General features: G+C 37.1%; 1 protein-coding gene and 1 non-coding gene across 2 annotated transcripts in view; one reads left to right on the top strand and one right to left on the bottom strand.

Annotated features, from left to right (window-relative positions):
• CSTPP1 (centriolar satellite-associated tubulin polyglutamylase complex regulator 1) overlaps positions 1–23,117 on the top strand; it is a 190,613-nt gene that overhangs the window by 108,339 nt on the left and 59,157 nt on the right. The window lies entirely within an intron of this gene.
• LOC123950147 lies at positions 12,713–12,814 on the bottom strand. The gene has a single exon (XR_006820148.1). It is a non-coding gene; the product is annotated as a U6 spliceosomal RNA (small nuclear RNA).

The following is a 23,117-nucleotide window of genomic DNA, read 5'->3' as shown; positions in this document are numbered from 1 at the left end:
TTCTCTTATTAAGGAGTTCATAGTTTAGTTGGAGAGAAAATGGACATGTAAGTAAACAGTCATAGATCACTAGTAGAAAGTGTCGGGCCAAATATGCATGTTTATTTGCTCTCTCTGTACAACACACTAAAATTATAGTATAGGGGGAAAGGATAGAAAGCCAAAAGGACAAACAGAACAAGAGAAGAGATTACATTAACAGACAGGTGTCAACTAAATTTTAGAAGCTGAACAGCAGATGGTTAAGTAGGAACAGATTTAGCAGAGGAAGCTGATGACTACCTACAAAAAGGAAAGGTGTCTGCACTTGATCTTAGCCAAAAGGAATGGGAATGGGAAAGCAATGGGTAAGGTGTCTGTTTGTGCCACAGAGGTCCAGGGGTCAGGAACTGGAAGCGATAGTTACTCTGAAATTGGGGGTGTGAGGAAAGCTGAAAATAGGAAGATCTGTTGAAAGTCTTTATAAGAAGCAGTTAGATCCCTAGATCCTCTCCCCTTCATCAAGCATCACGGTCAGTGCCCTTCTGAATCCAGTAGAAGTTTGGAGAAACTAAACTGGAGGAACTCTCAACTCAGGAATGAGATACTCAGAGCAGAGGTGAGGAGGTCTAATGAAAACAAGAAGATTAAGATAGTGTCTGTATGCCAAATATTGATATCCTATTCCCTTCCTTTGCTTAGCTCTCAGAATGCTGGCTGCCAAATGGATCCCCTCCAGACATAAGTCTGGAATATTTTCTGGACTAAAGTAACCCCAGAAAAAGTCCCTACAAATATGATGTTTAGGAGTTCTACTGTGAAATGACCAGATCTCATATTCACTGTACAAAAATCAATGTTAACAAGCTCCATCCATTCAGTTAATAAGCTTTTTAACATCTCACTCTAAATATGGATGGACATACGCAAGGATCGCCAGTCATGTGGAGGAAGTCTCAAACATGATAGTCAGAAGCCAAGACAAAACTGACAGGGCAGAGGTGGAGGAAACTCAGAAGTAGTGACAATACAAGGAAAAGAAAACTTCAAGAAAGCTGTTATTAATAACCTCAGGAGGAAAAAAGAGAAGATACTGGACCTGTTAAATAAGACCAGCCTGCTATAAGCAATGTCCACAATAGCCAAACTGGGGAAAGAGCCTAGATGTCCATCGGCAGATGAATGGATAAGAAGATGTGGTGTATATATATATATATATATATATATATATATATATACACAATGGAATATTGTGCAGCCTTCAAAAAATGAAATCTTGCCACTTGCAATGACATGGATGGAACTAGAGGGTATTATGCTAAGTGAATAAGTCAATCCGAGAAAGACAATTATCGTATGATCTCACTGATATGTGGAATTTGAGAAACAAGGCGAGGTTCATGGGGAAAGAGAGGAAAAATGAAATGGAACAAAACCAGGGAGGGAGACAAACCATAAGAGACTCTTAATCTCAGGAAACAAACTGAGGATTGCTGGAGTGGAGGTGGGTGGGAAGGATGGGGTGATGGATGATGGACATTGGGCAGGGTATGTGCTATGGAGAGCGCTGTAACTTGTGTAAGACTGATGAATTGCAGACCCGTACCCCTGAAACAAATAATATTGTATTTTTTAAAAAAAGAAATAAAATTTATTTTAATAAATTTATTTTAATAAAATAAAATTGTATTTTTTAAAAAAAGAAAAAAAGAAAAAATATATTACCCTGCTATTAAAAAAAAATAAGAAGAACAGGAAAGGGTTCTTAGAAATTAGAATACCAGAAATAAAATTTTCAGGGGCACCTGGGTGGCTCAGTCAGTTAAATGTCTGACTCTTGCCTTTGGCTCAGGTCATGATCTGGGGATTGTGAGATGGAGCCTCTTGTGGGGCTCTGTGCTGGGTGTGGAGCCTGCTTGGGATTCTCTCTCTCCCTCTGCCCCTCCCCACCTCTAAAAAGAAAAGAAAAAAAAAATTCAGTAGAAGGGCTGAAAAGTAAAGTTGATGATATTGCCCAAAACAGGCCAAAAACTGGAAAGTAAGAGAAATAATACAAAAAATGTAGAGGCTCAGTCCTGGAGTATAACATTGAAGAAAGAAAACAGAAGAATTAGAATGCCATCAGGCTTCCCAACAGCAATTCTGGAAGCTAAAAAACAATAGAAAAACACTTTCAGAATTCTAGGGGAAGATTATTTCTGACCTCAAATTCTGTGCCAAGCCAAATTATAAATCAACTGTGAGACAGAATGTAGATTTTTAGATAGGCAAGAGCTTATAAATATTAACTCCCATATAGTTTTCTCATGAAACTACTAGAGGTTGTGTTTTCTCAAAAAATGGGAATAAATCTAAAAAGGTGGGAAATTATGGAATCTAGAAACAAGGGATCCAACAACACAGGAGAAAGTCTAAGAGAGGTCTTAAGATGATAATGAAGGATAGACCCAGACCACCATTTGTGCAGAAGAGCTAGAAAGCAACCCATTCAAACTGGAGCAGCAGAAAACTTCTAGAAGAATGTATATAAGAATATAAAAATAGAACTGCTAAAACTACTGTGTCAGGGGAATCTGGGTGCCCCAGGCAGTTAAACATCTGACTCTTGGTTTTAGCTCAGGTCATGATCTCATAGTCATGAGACTGAGCCCCAAATAGGGCTCTGCAGTAAGCATAGAGTCTGCTTAAGATTCTCTTCTCTCTCCACCCCTCCCTGTTGCTCTCCCTCTCTCAAATAAATAAAGAAATCTTTCTTAAAAACCAGTTGTGTTAGATTACATTCAGTTGGAGAGTTAGATGTGAATGCTTCAGTTAAAGAAATAATTGTTAGGGGCACCTGCCTGGCTCAGTCGGTAGAGCGTGCGACTCTTGATCTCAGGGTTATGAATGTAAGTCCTGCGTTGGGTGTAGAGATTACTTGAAAAATAAAATCTTTAATTAAAAAAAGAAATCATGGGGCGCCTGGGTGGCTCAGTTGGTTAAGCAGCTGCCTTCGGCTCAGGTCATGATCCCAGCGTCCTGGGATCGAGTCCCACATCGGGCTCCTTGCTCCGCGGGGAGCCTGCTTCTCCCTCTGCCACTCTGTCTGCCTGTGCTCGCTCTTTCTCTCTCTCTCTCTCTGACAAATAAATAATCTTAAAAAAAAAAAAGAAATCATGTTTAATACTTAGAAACTCTAAGCAAACCAAACCAAGAAAGTGGCAATTATTCCAAGAAAAATGAAAAGTTAAGAAGGGATAATTGTAGTTATAATATACCTTGCAGCTTGGTTATGAATAATATTTGTATAGCATAAAAATAGAAGTACTGAATATTTTAAGCTAAAGTTGGTGCTATATAGTAGAGAGACTGGAAGATGGGAAGTATGTGTAGGTGGTAAAAAAGGTAATTTGTCATCTTCAATTAAGCGTCCAAAGATAATGTCTAAAACTTAAAAATCAAAAAAGAGAGCATAAACATGTTATTCAAAAATGAAAAGTGAGAAACAGAAGACTAACTGAATTTTTTAAGTGGAGTTGGTTAAAAGTGTTATTGCTGTAGTTTGATTTAGAGTCAACTTTGGAGTTTGAAAAGACAACACACCTTTCAAATGCATTTATCAGCAGGGATTCCAGATACAGAGATTAGAAGAGGAAAAATGGTCTGTAGTTAAATCATGTGAATGGATGAGATCACGAGGAATGAATGTGTAGTGAGAGAGGGGGATAAGGGTAGAACTTTGGAAGATCCTTTTATTTAAAGGGTGAGAGAGGCATGTGGGTGGCTTAGTTGGTTAAGCATCTGCCTTTGGTTCAGGCCATGATCTCAGGGTTCCTGGATTGAGCCCTGCATCAGGCTCCCTGTTCAATGGGGAGTCTGCTTCTGCCATTCCCCACCACCCCTCTCACCCCCACTCATACGCTTGCTCTCTCTCTCTCAAAGAAATTTTTAAAATCTTAAAAAAAGGAAGAAACATGAAATGCTGAGAATTAATTTCTAACTAAATTGGCATTGCACAATAAACTGAAAAGCTACCTAAAGTGACCTCCAGAATTTATTTTGGCGCGCCTGAGTGGTTCAGTTGGCTAAGTGTCTGCCTTTGGCTCAGGTCATGATCCCAAGTCTTGGGATCAAGCCCCTCATCAGGCTCTCTGCTCAGCGGAGAGCCTGCTTCTCCCTCTCCCTCTGCCTACTACTCCCCCTGCTTGTGTTCTCTGTCTCTCTTTCTGTCAAATAAATAGATGAAATCTTAAAAAAAAAAAAAAAAGGTGAAGGAAGAAGAATCAGGGAAGAAACATCAGAATGTATGAAAAGAAATGGGAAAATATGACCTTACAGAAACCAAGGAGGAGAGTTCCAAGGAAAAGATGGGCAATAGTATCAGTTGTCACAGGTGGAGGACTAAGAAAAGATCCTTCCAACCTACTACGGTGATTGAGTGATCACCCATAAATTCCAAGAGAATAGTTCAGTTGAATGATGGAAGCGACACTGACAGGATTATCGAGTGAATGGATAGGTGTGATGAGAAAGAGGGGGATATTGAATATAGCACACCCTTCTGAGAAATGTGGCTTTGAAAAACGAAAGGAGGAGAAAGCTTTAGCAAGTAGTCTCTGAAAGATTTTTTAGGTTAAGGGATCACTTCAACATGTGCAGGTAGATTGCAAGGAGTTAATGGAAAAGGCAAGATTAAAGATGCAAATGTAAGGGGATAATTGATAGAGCAAGGTCCCAGAGAAACTGAAAGAACACGATTCAGGAGCACAGGTGGAGAGATTAATCTTAGTAAGAAATAGGAAAGATTCTTTCAGAGAGGAAAGGAGGAGGTGAGGATTAACTGAAGACAAAAAGAAATATTAAGGCATGAGGGAAGGAAATTGAAGAACTGAAAAAAATCAGATGACTCTGATCTCAGTAAAATCGTTTATCTACTTAGAGTTGGGAGTTGGGGCTAAGGGTTAGTTTGGAAATGTGAGAATGGAAAATGTCTGGGGCAGCTGTTGTAAGGAATGCAAGACAAAGTCAGAAGGAGATGACTAAAAGGATTACCCAGTAGCCATGAGCATCCAGTTGAGGTTAGGTAGTATGGATTTGTAATAAAGCCAATCAAGATGGTTCCTGGACTTCCTCCAAGAATTCTGTATCTCCAAAAGTTGTGTTAGTCATCATCTTGGCTGGAGAGGGGTTCCTTGGAGCGTCTTAGGAGACATCCCAGGGTTCAAAAACTTGAGAACAATGCTTGCTTAAGGAGAGTTAATGCTCAGGAGTACCAAAGAGCAGATTTGCCTGTGGGATACTTCCATCTGTGGGTCATTCAGAGGTCTTGTGGGAAGAATCATGGGCAAAGAAAAAGAAATATATTTAAGAGACTTGAGAAGCAAAGCAGTTTGGTATCAAAAAGATCTATAGCTGCATGTATATCTAGTCACAAATCTGAGGGTGAGAGTATGTTGGAGGACATCTGGATTCCGATAAAAGAAGGGGAGAAGAGAAGTGACATCATCATGGGATTAGACCACAGACTACCTTAGCCAGATGGAAGATACAGATAAAGCATTTTTGATGTAGATCACAAAACTGGATGGAGTTAGGAGAACATGGTGATAGGGATTTCAAATGTCAAGACGTAAGCTCAAAGTCACATTCAGCCAAAAAGCAGCACACATGATTAATTCTTTTTTTTTCTGTTTATGTTTTTCTGATCATTAAAGAAATACTTGCTTATTGTAGAAATTTGGTAGTACGGAAAGGTGTAATGAAGCAGAAAAATAATCACCTCCAAACCCACTACTGACAACATTCACCATTTATATACTTGCTGTTATTCCTAATGGGTTTTTTTGTTTGTTTGTTTTGGGATTTTGGTTTTTGTTTTTGGTGGGGTTTTTTAGCTTAAACAACAGAAATTTATTTTCTTACAGTCGCCAGGCTAGAAGTCTAACAAAGGCGTCAGCAAGTTTGGTTTCTCCTGAGGCCTCTCTCTCCTTGGTCTAATATTTTTTTTTATTCATGGGTGTTGTTACACAATATAGATTATGCTGAATTATATTTGTATAATCCTTTTTTTAAACATAGAGCTTTTTCTAAAATTCTTACATTTAAAATTCATCTTAAATCTCATTTTATTTATTTTTTCCTTAAAATTTTAAATCTTTCATTTACCTTCATGTTATCTTCATTTTAGAAGGAGGAAATATGAGCTATGGGTTCTAGATATAATTATAAAAATAGTTTTACTCTTTACTGTTTCCTACTGTTATTTACATTTTTCTGTAGATTTCAGTCAATACTATTAGGCAGGAAAAAGACATAAGAGACATAAAAGTTTTAAAGGAAAAGGAAAATTACATTATTTGCAGGTGACATGAGTACTTAACCTGGAAACCCCTGGATAAGTTGAATCTATTATAAAGAGTATGAAACTTCAGCAAGGCAATTAGACAAAATATTATTTATTTATTTATAAAGATTTTATTTATTCATTTGACAGAGAGTGAGAGAGTACAAGCAGGGGGAGCAGCAGAAGGAGAGGGAGAAGCAGGCTCCCCATTGAGCAGGGGAACTGATGGGGACTCTATCCCAGGACCCCGAGATAAAGACCTGAGCCGAAGGCAGACACTTAACCATCTGAGCCACCCAGGCACCACCAGTGATTTATTTAAAAATAATAGCCTTGGGACCCCCTGGGTGACTCAGTTGGTTAAGCGTCTGCTTTCCATTTGGGTCATGATCCCAGTGTCTTGGGATTGAGTCCCTAGATGGGCTCCTTGCTCAGCGGGGTGCCTGCTTCTCCATCTGCCTGCCTCTCCCCCTACTTGTATGCTCATTTTCTCTCTCTCTTTCTCTCTGACAAATAAATAAATGAAAATACTTATATAAAATAAAAAATAGTCTGTATGTATTCAGATAAGAAGAAAATTCCCTTTTCACAATAGCAAGAGAAGATAAGATACCTAGCAATAAACCCGACAAGAATATCCAAGACTATATGAAAGCTTTAAAACAGTACCGTAGAACCTGAAAGAAGGCTTGGGCATATGGAAAGGCATACATACTGTGTTCTTGGAAAGGAAGACTTAAAAATCATAAAGCTGTCAGTGCTCCTAATTTAATCTATAATTAGCATGATCTCAGTAAAAACAGGATTTTATTTTGCTTGTTTGCTTATTTTGTTAAGACAAGCTGATTGTAAAGATTATACAGAAAAACCAAGTAGAACTAGAATAACCAGGGATATCCTGAGAAAAAAAAGAAATAATGGAGCACTAGCTGTGCCAGATTTAGAATCTATTATAAGGCCATAAAATTTTATTAATAAAACAGCTAACACAAAACACTATGTCCCAGGTACTGTTCTAAAGCACTTTAGATAAAATAATTCATTTAATCCTCACAACAGCCCATTAGGATGAGCTTGCTCAAACTCACAGAGCCAGCAAGTCACAGAGGTTGAATTTAAACTCAGAAAGTTGGCTGCAATATACATGTTCTTCATCACTATTCTGTACAAACATTCATTACTGGCACATGAAGAGATAAGTAAAGATCAATGAGCCAGAATGGAGAAGCCCCAAAATTGACCCAAATGTGAAATGGTACTAACTTATGTTGGAGGAGGGAGGGTGTTTTAAATCAATGAGCACAAGTAGTAGCCATCTTTTAAAAAGTTGGATTCCTTCCTCACACCTTACATGAAAATAAATTCCAGATGGATCAAAAAATTCAATGTAAAAATTGAAACCATAAATACACTCAAAGAAACCACAGGAAAATGTTTTTATAATCTCACAGAGAGAAAAGCCTTTCTAAAAATGAATGACAAAAAAACCTGGAAGTCATAAAAGAAACTATTGATGTATTTCATTAGATAAAAAAGGATGAAAAATCTGTATGACAAAAAAAACCACAAAAAACCCTATATGTAAGAACAAAAGATTAACAGCAAACAGGGAGAGGTATTTGCAGCTTATATTACAGATGAAAGGCTAATTTCCTTACATACAGAGTTCCTAAAAATCAGTTATAGAAATACTAAAAATTCAGGTGCCTATTTGGCTCAGTTGGTTAAGCAAATGCTTTCCGCTAAGGTCATATAGGATTGAGTCCTGAGTCTGGCTCCCTGCTCAGTATGGAGCCTGCTTCTCCCTCTTCCTCTGCCCTTCCTCCCTGCTCATGCTCTCTCTCTCTCTCTCTCTCTCTCGCTCTCTCTTTCTCTTGCTTTCTCTCTCTTTCAAATAAATGAATGGAAGAAAAGTACTAAAAATTCTGTAGAAAATTGAATGAAGGAAATGAACAGAAAACTCACAGAAAAGGATTGTATACGTGGTTCTTTTTAAAAAAAAAATTAGGGGCACCTGGGTGGCTCAGTCAGTTAAGCGTCTGCCTTTGGCTCAGGTCATGATCCCAGGATCCTGGGATCCAGTCCCACATTGGGATCCCTGCTGAGCAGGGAGCCTGCTTCTCCCTTTCCCTCTGTTTCTCCTCCTGCTTGTAATCGCACATGCATGCGCGCTCTCTCTCTGTCAAATAAATAAAAATAAAATCTTAAAAAAAATTTTTTAAATAACAGCTTGAGATAAAATTGAATCCCATAAAATTCACCTATTTTTTTAAAATTTATTTTAGAGAGGGCAAGAGAGCACAAGTGGGAGGGGCAGAGGGAGAGAGAATCTGAAGCAGACTTCATGCTGAGTGCCGAGCCTAATGCCGGCCTCCACCTCATGACCCTGAGATTACAATGTGAGCCAAAACCAAGAGTCAGACACTTAACCAACTGTGCTACCCAGGCGCCCCTACTTTTAAATTTTTTTAAAGTAGGCTCCATACCCAACATAGGGTTTGAACTGACAACCTTGAGATTGAGAGTTGCATGCTCTACGGACTGAGCCAACCAGATGCCCCCAAATTCACCTATTTGAAATGTACGATTCAATGGTTTTTAGTGTATTCATACACAATTGTGCAACCATCACCACAATCAATTTTAGAACATTTTCATCACCAACTCCCCCTGCCCTCCAAAATACCCCATACTTATTAGCAGTAACTCTAATTACTAATTACCTACTACTTTTTCCCCACCCACCCACTCATAATCCCTAATTTACTTTCTGTCTCTTTGGATTTGCCTATTCTGGACATTTCATATAGATGGAACCCTACAATATGTGGGCTTCTGTGTCTGGTTTCCTTCACTTAAAATAATGATTTCAAGGTTCGTCCACTCACAGTGTGTTTCAGATGCATACCTCTTTCCTTTTCTATGGCCAAGTAATATTCCATCATGCAGGCGTACCACATCTGTTTATCCACTCCGCCATAGACAGACATCTGGGTTGCTTCTTCTTTTTGGCTATTATCAATAGTGCTACAATGAACATCGGCATTCAAGTGTTTGTGTGAACATACGTTTTCATTTCTCTTGGGCGTATACCTAGGAGTGGATGCTGGGTCATATAGTAATTCTGTGTGTAACTTTGTGAGGAACTGCCTGTTTTCCAAAGTAGCTGCATCATTTTACATTCCCACTAGCAATGCATGGTTTATAGCTTCTCCACCTTCTTACTAACACTTGATATCATCTGTCCTTTTTATTAGAGGCATCCTAGTGAGTATGAAGTAGTATCTCATTATGCTTTTGATTTATATTTATCTGAAGACTAATGATGTTAGGCATCTTTTCATTTGCATATTGGTCATTTGTGTATCTTCTTTGGAGAAATGTTCATCTACATCGTGGTATATACCAGCCCGTTTGTTCCTTTTAATTGCTGAGTAGTATTCCACTATATGAATATAACACAATTTGATTTTTGTTCACCTGTTAATCAACATGTGAATTATGTGGGTTTTGGCTACTATGAATAAAGTTTCTGAGAACATTTGTCTATAAGTCTTTTTGTGCACTCATTTTTTCCCAGCCTTATTGTGATATAATTGACATGTAACATTATATAAATTTATGGTGTATAATGTGATGATTAGATACATATGTATATTGTAAAATGATTACCACAATAAGGTTAACACCTCCATTACCTCACATAATTACCTGTTTTGTTTGGGGGGGGGATTTGTTGTTGTTATTGGGGGTGGTGGTGAAAACACTTAAGATGTAATTACCCCCTTAGCAACTCTCGAGTATATAATACAGTATTGCTAGGTATAGTCCCATGCTGTACATTATGTCCTCAGAAATTATTCATCTTATAACTAGAAGTTTATACCCTCTGACCAACATTCCCCATTTCTACCACCCCCATTCTTGGCAATCGCCATTCTACTCTCAATTTCAATGAGTTTGGCTTTTTTAGATTCCATATATATTTGTCTTTCCATATAGCATTTGTCTTTCTCTGTCAGACTTATTTCACTTAGTATAATGTCTTCAAGTTCCATCCATATTGTTGTAGAAGGCAAAATTTCCTTCTCTTTTATAGCTGAATTGTATTCCACTGTATACATATACTGTATTTTCTTTATTCATTCATACATCAACATTTATATTGTTCCTGACTTAACTATTGTGAATAATGCTATAATGAGCATGGGAGTGGAGATATGTCTTTGAGATAGGAATTTCATTTCCTATGGATATATGCCCAAATATGGGATTGCTGGATTGTATGGTAGTTCTATTTTTATCTTTTTGAAGAACTTCATACTATTTTCCAGAATGACTGTACCAATTTACATTCTCCCCAACACAAGGGTTTCCTTTGCTCTACATTCTGCTGACACTTGTTACCTCTTTTTTATTAATAATTTTTGTAGATGTGAGGTGATATCTCATTGTGGTTTTGATTTGCATTTACCTGATAATTAGTGATGTTGACTATCTTTTCATGTATCTGTTGGCCAATAATATCTCTTCTTTGGGGAAATATCTATTCAAGTCCTATGCCCATTTTTTAATTGGATTATTTGGGGTTTTTTGCTATTGAGTTGTGTGAGTTCCTTATATATTTTGGATATTGATGACTTATCAGATATATGGTTTGCAAATATTTTCTCTCATTCTGTAGGTAACCTTTTCATTTTGTTGACTGTTTCTTTTGCTGAGCAGAAGCTTTTGAGTTTGATGTAGTCCCAGTTATTTATTTTTGCTTTTGTCATTTGTGTTTTTGGTATCACGTACAAAAAAATCATTGCCAAGACCAAAATCAAGAAGATTTTCCTCTATGTTTTCTTGTAGGAGTTTAACAGTTTTAGGTCTTACATTTAAGTCCTTAATCCATTTAAAGTTAACTTTTGTAAGTGGTATAAGATGGGTCCAATTTCATTATTTTGCCTGAATATCCTGTTTTCCCAGCACCATTTGTTGGAGAGACTAACCTTTCTCCATTGATTATCTTTGGCTCTCTTGCCAAATTTTCGTTCACTGTATATGCATAGGTTTATTTCTAGGCTCTTGATTCTGTTCCATCGGTCTGTGCAAATGTTTTTATGCCAGTACCATACTGTTTTGATTATGTTATAGTTTTGTAATATAGTTTGAAATCAGGAAGTGTGATATTTCCTGCTCTGTTCTTTCTTAGGATTGATTTAGCTATTCAGGGTCTTTTGTGGTTTCATATGAATTTTAGGATTTTTTTTAACTGCTGTGAAAAATTCCATTGAAATGTTGCTAGGGATTACATTGAATCTGTAGATAGCTTTGAAGAATAGGAACATTTTAACAATATGAATTCCCCCAATTCATGAACACAGATATCTTTCCATTTGTTTCTGTCTTCTGTCTTACAGTTTTCAGTGTACAGATTTTTCACCTCTTTCATTAAATTTATTCCTAAGTATTTTATAGTGTTTGATACTATTATAAATGGCATTGTTTTATTTCTTTTTCAGTTAGTTTGTTGTGAGTGTATAAAAATGCAACTGATTTTTGTACGTTGATTTTGTGTCCTGTAACTTAACTGAATTCATTTATTAGTTCTAAGAGGTTTTTGATGGAATTTTAATTGTTTTAATTTTTAATTTTTTTAAGATTTTATTTATTTGAGAGAATGAGTGAGCAAGAGAGAGAGAGCACATGAGCAGGGGCGAGGGAGAAGGAGAAGCAGATTCCCTGCTGAGCAGGGAGCCTGACAAGGGCTTGATCCCAGGACCCTGAGATCATGAGCTGAGCCAAAGGCAGAGACACTTAACCGACTGAGCCATCCAGTGCCCCTTGATGGATTTTTTTAAAAAATCGTTCTATATACGGTGATATTATCTACAGAGTTTTATTCTTCCTTTCCAATTTGGATGGCTTCCATTTCTTTTTCTTGCCTAATTTCTCTGGCTAGGACTTCCAGTACTATGTCGAAAAGGCATGGTCTCGTTCCTGATCTTAGAGGGAGAGGCTTCAGTCTTTCACCATTGAGTATGTTAGTTGTGGGCCATAAATGGCCTTTATTTTGTTGAAGTACATTCCCTTCTATACCCAATTTGTTCTGAGTTTTTTCACGAAAGGATGCTGAACTTCATGGACATATGTTTTTTTATTTCTCTTGGGTAAATATCTAAGGGTGGAATTGCTGGCAGACTTTTTCCGGAGTGGTTGTACTGTTTTACATGCCCGCCAACAATGTCTGAAAAATCCCTATTGTTAACACATCCTTGGTAACATTTGGTGTTTTCAGTCTTCTTTTCCCCCTTAGCTTTATTGAGATATAATTGACATGTAACATTGCTTAAATTTAAGATATACAATGTGATGATTTGATATATGTATGTATTGTGACATGATTGTCATTATAAGGTTATTTTTAGAAATATGGAGCACTTCACAAACTTGCCTATCATCCTTGCACAGGGGCCATGCTAATCTCTATCGTAACAATTTTAATATATGTGTTGCTGAAGTGATCCCAGACGTTTTAATTTTAGCTTTTCTTTTGAGTAGGGAGTGCTATCTCATTATGGTTTTAATTTGCATTTCCCTGATGATTAATGATGTTGAACAGTTTTTAATTGTTTATTGACCATTTTCTTTGTGAAGTTCCTTTTGAAATCTTTTGCTCAGTTTTGGGTGGGTTGTTTTAATTACTGAGCAGTAGGAGTTCTTTATGTATTCTGGTTGCAAGTCAGTTATGCATATTGCAAATATTTCTACCATTCTTTGGGTTGTTTTTTCCCCTTAATGGTGTCTTTCACTGAGCAGAAGTTTTTAAAGTCCATTTGATCAATTTTTTCTTTTATGGTTAGTGCCTTCTGGGTCCAGTTTTTAAAAATCTTTGCCTACCCTGAGTTTGTGACAGTATTGCCCTACATTTTCTTATGAAAGGATTAGAAATCTAACTTTTATGTGTAGGTCTATAATCCATCTTGAATCAATTTTTGTGGGTGGCTTGAGGTTGAGGTCAAGGTTCTTTTTGTACCATCTGGATAGCTAGTTGTTTGTTTCAGCACCATTTTTTGAAAAGACTTTACTTTTCCCACTTACTTGTTTTTGTTCCTTTGTTTAAAAAAAAAAAGTCAATTGACTTTATATGTGTGGGTGCATTTCTAGATTTTCTGTTCTGTTCTACTGATCTATTTGTAAAACTTTAGTCTTGATTACTTTAGCTTTATAGTAAGGTAGTATATGCACTTCAGCTTTTACTTTTCCAGTATTGTTTAGGTCATTAGAGGTCTCTTGCATTTCCATATAACTTTGAGAATAAACTTGTCAATTTCTACAAGAGAGGCAGACAGACAGAAAGAAAGAAAGGAAGGAAGGAAAGAAAGCAAAGCAAAGCAATCCTGAGAAGAATTTGATTGAGATTTGAAGACTCTGTAGATCATCTGGGGAGAATTGTTAACTTTATAATATTGAATCTTCTAATCCATGGACATAGTACATTTTTCCTTGGGTCGTCTTATATTTCTCTCAGCAATGTATTATAGTATTTAATATATAGCTCTTACACATTTTATTGAATTTATCCCTAAATATTTCATGTTTTATGCTAATATTATAAACAGTATTATTGTTAAAATATTTTCTTTACCAATATTTCACTGCAAGATTATAGAAATATAATTACCTTTTGTTTATTCCTCTTATATCATGTGACTTTGTTAAATTCACTTATTATTTCTCATAGTTTCTTTGTAGATTCCTTAGAATTTTCTACATGCAAAATCATGTCATATGCAAATAGAGGCAGTTTTACTTCTTCCTTTCCAATCTCTGTGGGGTCTTTTTTCTATATTTATTGCAAAGAGTAAGACCTCATTACAATATTAAATAAATTTAGTAAGAGCAGATAACCTTGCTTTGGCTGGAAAATTTTTAGTCTTTAGAATTAAATAGGAGGTTTTTCATGAATGTCCTTTATTAGGTTGAACAAGTTTACTTTTATTCTTAGTTGATGAGAATTTTTATTATGAATTGGTATTCAATTTTATATTATTTTTCTGAATCTATTGAGTGACACATGATTTTTCGCTTTTGTGCTGTTCATGTGTATAAATCCACCTTAGTCATGATTTATTATCATTTCATATATCATTGGATTCCTTTAACTAACATTTTGTTAGTGATTTTTGTGTCTATCTGCATGAGATATTTTAGGGTATTGGGAGTCAGCATTATTCTGACCTCATAAGATGAGTTTGGAAGTACTTCTTCTTGTCTTTTCTGAAAGAGTTTATATACGATTGGCAGTATTTTTTTTTTAAGTGCCTCTTTTTCTAAGAAGACTTGAACCTTTAAATTAGGTTTAATATGCTTTTTATATACTCTTTTCCTAACACTTCTCATACATACAATCATTAGCTTAAATTCTGCCTTTCTTATTGGGCTATAATCTCCATGAGAGCATATACCTGTTCCTATGTTCCTAGCATCTGGCCAAGTGCCTGGATCAAGGCACATATAAATGAATATTTACTGAATTGTACTAAATTAAAGGGAAAATAAGAGACAAAGAAAACTGAGACTTGTGGCAAAATACTGAAGACAATATAAGAAGTCTTCCTTTGGGGCGCCTGGGTGATTCAGTGAGTTAAACATCTGACTTAGGCTCAGGTCATGATCTCAGGGTCCTGGGATCAAGCCCTGAGTACTTGTGCTCTCTCTCATATAAATAAATAAATAAAATCCTTTTTAAAAAGAAATAAAAATAAAAAATATCCTTTTAATTTTTTTAGTTTGCTTTTTATTTGCATATAGTAGACATACAAGTTACATTAGTTTCAGGTACAAATAGATTCAGTATGTCTGTATATTTTGCTAGGCTCACCACAAGTGTAGTTATAATCTGTCACCATACAACTATTATAATATAATTGACTATATTCTATGATATACCTTTTATTCCCATGACTTATTCATTCCTCAACTGGAGGCCTTTATCTCCCACTCCCCTTCACCCATTTTTCCCATCTCCCACCTCCCTCCCATCTGGCAACCATCAGTTTGTTCTCTGTATTTATAAATCTGATTCCATCTTTTGTGTGTTTATTAATTTGTTTTGTTTTTTAAATTCCACATATAAGCAAAATTATATGACATTTGTCTTTCTCAGTCTGACTTATTTTTCTTAGCATAATATTATCCAGGTCCTTCCATCTTGGTGCAAATGGCAAGAGTCCATCCTTTTTATGGCTGTGTAATATTCCATTATATACATATATGATACATATATACATACACACATATACCACATCTTCTTTATCCATGCATTTATCAATAGACACTTAAGTTGCTTCCACATCTTGTAAATTATTGTAAATAATGTTGCAATAGGGGAAGGTGGCTGGGGGGTATGGAGCAGCTGGGTAATGGACATTAATGAAGGCATGTGATGTAAGGAGTACTGGGTATTATATAAGAATATATATGAATCACTGACCTCTACCTCTGAAACCAATAATCCATTATATGTTAATTAATTGAATTTAAATAAAAAATAATGTTGCAATAAACATGGGGTGCATATATAAAAATCTTCCTTATTAAAAAATTACATTGCAGCAGGGTGCTAGGCTGGCCTAGTCAGAGGAGTATGTGACTCTTGATCTCGGGGTCTTGAGCTTGAGCCCCACATTGGGTGTAGAGATTACTTAAATAAATAAAGCTTTAAAAAATTACATTGTGGCAAAAAGAACAATGAGACCTAGGTAGATGGTATACTATTAATGAGTGAAAGAAAAAAAAAACAGTATTCACCTCCTATTTTGATTTAGTCTTCTCAGTTAAAGAGGATGCTGTTTGGACTGGAAGAGATAAAATGAATGGTAGTTTTTTTAGATTTTTTTTTTTCATTTTATTTATTTTTTCAGTGTAACAGTATTAAAAATGAATGGTAGTTCCAGGGAATGAAATCAAACATGACTGGTATTGTATGAGATCACCTAACTGCTTTAAATGAATTCAACCTGGATCTAATGTACATTCCAGGGTACAAAGACCTAGCAGATAAGCTGGCTGAACCACTGCTGGCAATCTTTAGAAAATGGAAATTGTGCCCATTATGGGGAGGGGTTGGCAGCGGGGAGAGAAGCTCCAAAGATTGAAGTCAGGGAACCCATATTCAGAAGGTCATTTCAGCCGACTGAAGGTTGGTGACCTTGGTATATATCTTGGGTGATATTCTTCAACTATTAAAATGAATAAATATCTGTAGATATTCAGGAAAGGAAGCTGTGGTAATGGTAAGCCTATCAGAGTTTATTGAAGAAGTGGGGAAGGGGAGGACTAGGGGAGGAGAGGAGATGGAAGAAAAGGGGAAAGAGAAAGAAAGAGAGCCCACACTTGTGGAGTAAGGAAGGCCTGGTTTCAATCCCAGCTCTTTCACCTCTTAATAAAATGACATTGGGCAAGTTATTTAACTTCTTTAAGCCAAATTTTCCTATTGGTAAAGTAGAAATAATAAGAGAACAACCTACTTCATAGGGTAGTCCTGAGGTTTAAACCAAATAATGTGTCTAAAATGGCTATTTATTGGGGCGCCTGGGTGGCTCAGTAGGTTAAAGCCTCTGCCTTCGACCCAGGTCATGATCTCAAGGTCCTGGGATGGGGCCCCGCATTGGGCTCTCTGCATAGCGAGGAGCCTGCTTCCCCCTCTCCCTCTGCCTGCCCCTCTGCCTACTTGTGATCTCTCTTTCTCTGTCAAGTAAATAAATAAAATCTTTAAAAATTTTTTAAAATTTTAAAAATGGTTATTTATTTATCAAAACCAGTGATAACTGTGAAGTTATGGGAGTGGTAATGCATGATGGTAATGATGGTAATGATGGTAATGCTTCTGAAGGAGCAAGAAATGAAACAGTCAATGAAAATATATTCCCTTTTTGAAGGGATAACTAGATTGGCAAATTAGGACAAAGCTGTACTTAGTATGGCTATATTCATTATATTTGCTTAGTTTATTTGAATTTCAGCAGGACGTTGACAACATCTCTACAATATCCTTGTGAATAAATGGAAGGAATATAGCATGGATGATAAATAATTGGTTGAACGATCATACCAGATAGGTTCATATGATCCTAAAGGGACATCTCCAGAAGTGTAATTCTGGATTATGTCCTTAGCCATTCTTTTTTTTTTTTTTCCCCTAATCTATTTGAATGAGGGCATTGATGGCAAGCTAATCAAGTTGGGAGAGATAGCTAAAAAGCTGCCTGAAAGAAACAAGACTTGAAAAGAGATAGTATAATATAGTGGAGTAATATGGGCATGGTATCATTACTCTGCAACCAATAGCTGTGTGGCCTTGAGTAAGTTAAGTAACCACCTAAGCCTTTGTTCCCTCAGAATACCACTTATCCCATGGTGGTTGTGAGAATAAAAATATGTGTGTGTGTGTGTGTGTTAGTTATCTATTGCTTTGCAATAAATACCCTACCTTAGAGACTTAACACAGTAAACATTATTTCACACAATTTCTAAGCATCAGGAATGCAGGAGCAATTTACTTGTATGGTCCTGGCTCAAGGTCCTTCAAAAGCTTGAAGTCAAGGCTTAGGTTGGGGCTGCAGTCATCTGAAAGCTTGCTTGAATAGGGTTCCTAAGCTCACTTGTATCGCTGTCGGCAGGAGACCTTGGTACTTCTCATGTTCCTCATGATTATGGCAGTGGCTTCCCCCAGAAAAAGTGACCTCAGAGGAAGAGAGAGCAAGCAGGAAGCCATAGTGCCTTTTATGACTATGAAGTCTATGAAGTCACATACTGTCACTTTTCTTTTATTCTGTTCCTTAGAAGTGAGTCCCTAAGTTTAGCCCATACTGAAGGGAAGAGAATTAGGAACTGCCTTTTAAAGAGAATCAGGAGATTTTGTGGACATATCTTAAAACCACCACAATATAAAAAGTACCCATACAGTGCTTAATACTTAGTAGGTACCCTGTAAATGGCACTTATTATTATACTGTAATTAGTATATACCTAATACATGTGCTCTTTTTTTTATATTATGTGCTTCTTTTTTTTATATTATTATACTGTAATTAGTATATACCTAATACATGTGCTCTTTACCATTGTGCATCTTGGCCATTGTGGGCAGGACAAAAAAAAAAATCTCATGATTCTTCAGATTCCTGGAAAATATAGAGAAAGAAGCATCATATATCACTATAATTCATTACATCTGTTTTGTAAATTAAAACAAATGGGCTATATTGCATTAAGAATAGTACTAATAAAAATACAATTTAGTAATACTTAATGGGTGTACCTAAAACGCATAGCACCAGTGACATGGATAATCTGAATGACAGTTAATCCAAAAATTGATTTTGTTTGGTTTTATTAAGGATTTTATGCTTATACTTAATGTAGGTATGGCTCATCTGAGTATTCATTGAATTTTAATTGTGCAGTGTACCAGCTTGTCTTTTTGCGTGTCTTGCTCTCCTTTCCATTTAAGAATGGGCAACAGCTAAAACTGACAGAGAGGGCCCAGTCTACAGCAAGATAAGACTTGCTGTTCACATGCCTTCCCTGAGGGCAAGGAATGATTTGGGAGAGAAATAAACCAACAAACAAAAAAGTATTTTATCAACAAAGGGCTCAATTAAGCAGGAGAATTAATGTTGAGAGTAAAAATGTTAAAGCAAGAATTAATATGGCTAAATCACTGGGTAATCTAGATTTCCTCTGTTTATGTATACATTTGTATATATATGGGTATAGAATATCCATCATTAGCCTCAAGGGTTGTCTGATGTTCACCGTAAACAAAAACATAAGAACTCTTCCACTCCAGGTGGACAGAGTAATTTAATGGGTCACTTTGAGAAGATAAGATCATTAAATAGAAGATATTGTCACATCTTAAACTGATTAATTTTCTAGTGTTTTTTTTTTCTAGTGTTTTGATTTGCATTAAACATTAGATCCTCAGGCTAATGTCTGACATGGTTGGACTCTCTTTCATATCTTACCAACATAGCAGTCTAACTTCTAGGGTGTTCAAACCATAGTCACTAATTTGAAAGTGCGTAAAAATGGTCCCTGAAGAGCCAGTGTTTACAGAGTTTATATGTGTCTACCTAGACGAGGCAGGAAGTCTCCTAAGAGTTTCACAGAGAGCGTCTTACAAATGCATAATCTTCAAATACTGATCAGGTCACCAACTGCAGATTTAAAAAAGTAGTGAGAGGGGCACCTGGGTGGCTCAGTGGTTTAAAGCCTCTGCCTTCGGCTCTGATCGAGCCCCCAGTTGGGCTCCCTGCTCAGCGGGGAGCCTTCTTCCCTTCCTCTCTCTCTGCTTGCCTCTCTGCCTACTTGTGATCTCTGTCAAATAAATAATAAATAAAATCTTTTTTTAAAAAAAGTAGTGAGAGGGGTCTAAAATATTGCTAGCCTAACCACTAAACTAGGTTACTGGACCCAATTGCAACATAGTGCGGTGGCTTCCCACACAATACCAAGGAATTCCTAGACACCAGCAGGGTGTCCAAGAATTCAGCTGAATTCACCTCAATTCCGATTCTATCAACCTGGAGATAGCATCCGATTCCAGAGGATAAGGGTTCTGGCCTACAAGCCTGCCCCCCACTGCCTTACTCAGGTTGTTATCTGTAGTCCTGACCAATTAACTCTAAATCCAAGGTTCCCAGGACTTCCTCCTCGGGTCTGAGTGATTTGCTAGGGCAGCTCAGGGAACTCAGAGAAGGATTTTACTTAATAGACTACCAGTTTATTATAGAAGGATATCACTCCATAACAGCCCGATGGAAGAGAAACATAAGACAAGCTTTGGGGAAAGGGCATGGGGCTTCCATGCTCTCTCCCACTGCACCACTCTCCCCAAATCTCCACATGTTTGCCAACCCAGAAACTCTCCAAACCCCATCCTTTTGGATTTCTATGAAGGCTTAATTACGTAGGCATGGGTGATTAAATCATTGGCTTTTGGCAATTGAACTCTTACCTCCAGGCCCTCTCTCTTCCCCAGCAGTAAGGGGATGGGACTGAAAGTTCCAACACTCTAATCACAAGGTTGGTTCTGGCAATCACATCCTTATGTGCTTTCAAAAGTCACCTCTCAACAATAATTATAAATAAATGAATATTCTTTAAAAAAAAAAAAAGAAAGTAAGTCACCTCATTCGCAAACAAAAAACACGTTTATCACTCTCAACATTTAGGAAATCCAAAGGGTTTTGGGAGCTGTGAGACAGTAATTGTGCCCTAAGACCAAATATCTATGATAAATATATTTTTGGTCATCCCAGTGACCAGAATATATTTTTTATAAATCATATGTCACAGCCACACCCCAACAATCATGATAAATATTATCAGAAAGGGAGTAACTAGGGATCCAAACAGTGAAGAGAAAATCCATATTAAAAGCAGTGTTTTAAGGTCATTTATCATGTAGGGGACAAATAAATGATTTTATTCATCTTTTTGCTCTTTGAGGACATCTTTCTGTTATGTTCCAGGACAGTAAGCCATATTCATAATGTTAAGCCAGGATGATTAAGCAAAAGATAACCATGTTCACTATTGCCTTTTTGGTAAAACAAGGAAGTTTGTGATATAGTTTAGAGATACTTTGGTCAAATATGCTTAAAATTGGAAAAAATTTTTTGACATTTGAGTAAGCTTTACTTATTACATAGAATGCACATAGAAGGGGTCACTAGAGGCCTCTGGAAATACTGCGTACTGATTTAGCGACGTGAAGGTTGCGCATCCTATTCTGTGAATGATAAAATAATTATAATAATGACCATCATTTAAATGGATCAGGAACTGTGTTAAATACTTTCACGCATTATAGGACTGAATCTTCTCAATCACCGTTTGAGTAAAAATTATCATCTCTGGTTAAAAACAAGGAAATTGAAGCACAGCAGATAAATTGTCTGCCATTGTTTAAATAGTAAGTGGTAGAGCCACAAGGAAAGTGAGATCTGAGAGCCTCCATCCAGGTTTACTATCTTAGGCTAAGTGTTTATGGTGACAAGGAATACCCTTTCTAAGGAGGAATGATATTGTAACTTCCAATTTATTTTCAAAGAATTAGTGAGGATCCTCTCATTTATTTCTTATTTATATGACCCTTTATTTTTCTCTCACCCTGTGGTAAACTGAATAATGGCAGGGCTCCCAGAGATACCCAGTTCCTAAGCCCTGGAACCTGCGAATGCGTTTTATATGGTGAGAAGAACTTTGTAGATAGGATTAAATTAAGGATCTTCAGATGGGGAGGATTATCCTGGATAATATAATCACAAGTGTCCTTGTAAGAGGCAGACAAGGTTTGATAATAGAAGAGGGAAAAAGCAGTGGGAAAGCCAAATGCAGGGAGAGGAAAGGGCCGCAAGCCAAGGAATGAGGACAGTCTGTAGAAGGTGGAAGAGCCAAGGAAATAATCTCCCCTAGAGCCTCCAGGAAGAACCAGTCCTGGCCCCTTGGTTAGCCCTGTAAGACATGGGTTGGATTTATGGCCTCTAGAACTGTTAAGAGAATGAATTTAAGTTGTTTCAAGCCTCTCAGTTTGTGGTAATTTCTTATAGCAGCCACAGGAGTCTAATTAATATACACCCTATATTACTGGCTTCATGGCTAAATTATTTCATACTCTGTCCTTGCGTTTTTCCTCTGCTTCGTAATTATTTTATTACTTTCCTGAATGCATCTGTAAAGTGTGTGAATAACATATATGTAAAAGCACTATTTCAGGTGAAGTTGAAGGACGAGTATAGGGAATTGAGCTAAGCTACTATAGGCTATTGGTGCCTCAGCCTCCATTTTGTTCGGCCTGCAGGGACCTTAAAACTGACACTAGTCCCCTCATGCCAGCAAATGCTCTAGATAGCAGCTGGCAGAGTCGCAAGCTGTTGAGTTCCTTATATGACTTCCCTAACAACCCTTGTGATCAATGGTCTCCCCTGGCTCCCAGGGCCTTCCCCTTGCGCACCCCTTAAACAAGACCCCCGTGGAGCTCACTAAAGCCGCACTCTTTTGGTTTGAATGGACCAATCCAGCTTTAGCCTGGAAACCCCAAAGCACTCCACTCGCAGACCCTAATAAAGGCATGTTATCCCAGGTCCCAGGCATGTTGTCACTCTCTCTCTCTCTGCACCCCACCTTGACCTCCCTGTGTGGCCCCTCAAGGTACACTTTCTCCTTCTTCCAGGACCTGCCGGAAATAAACATATCAATTTCAGTTTTTCCTGTGGTCTGCTGTTGAACCAAGACTCACCATCTAGCACCCTATGCTCCGCCTGTTAAATGTTAATTTAACAAAGTCACAGCAAAGAGATATTTTGAGAGAACATCCTGTGCCTATCCCATACCCCAGCCTTTCCTATGGCTGCAATGGAAAAAGGAAAGTGTTGCTAGGTATATAATGAAAGGAATCTTTCCAGATGAGGGATCAACACACTTAGAGAAAAATGTTAAAGAACAAGAGTCAAACTAATTAATCATGACCCACATCTCTGACTAGAAATGCAATCGGTTTCTCCCACTCCTACCACTCCTTATTATAAAAATTTTTAAACCTACAAGAAAGTTATGAGAGTATTATAAAGCCATCTGTATGCCCTTTACTTGGCTTCACCAAATGCTAACATTTTGTTATGTTTGTGCATGATAGATGGTCAATAGATAGATAGGCAGATCATTTGAAACTAAGTTACAGGAATCCTGATACCTTACCCTGACATAGTTCTAGGAGTAAGGGCATTCTCCTATGATCCTACACAACCCTGATGTTATT

Source organism: Meles meles, chromosome 8 (assembly GCF_922984935.1).
Source record: "Meles meles chromosome 8, mMelMel3.1 paternal haplotype, whole genome shotgun sequence".
In the NCBI taxonomy this organism is placed as follows: Eukaryota; Metazoa; Chordata; class Mammalia; order Carnivora; family Mustelidae; genus Meles; species Meles meles.
The sequence above is the reverse complement of the archived record's forward strand: the minus strand, read 5'-3'. Positions and strand labels throughout refer to the sequence as shown.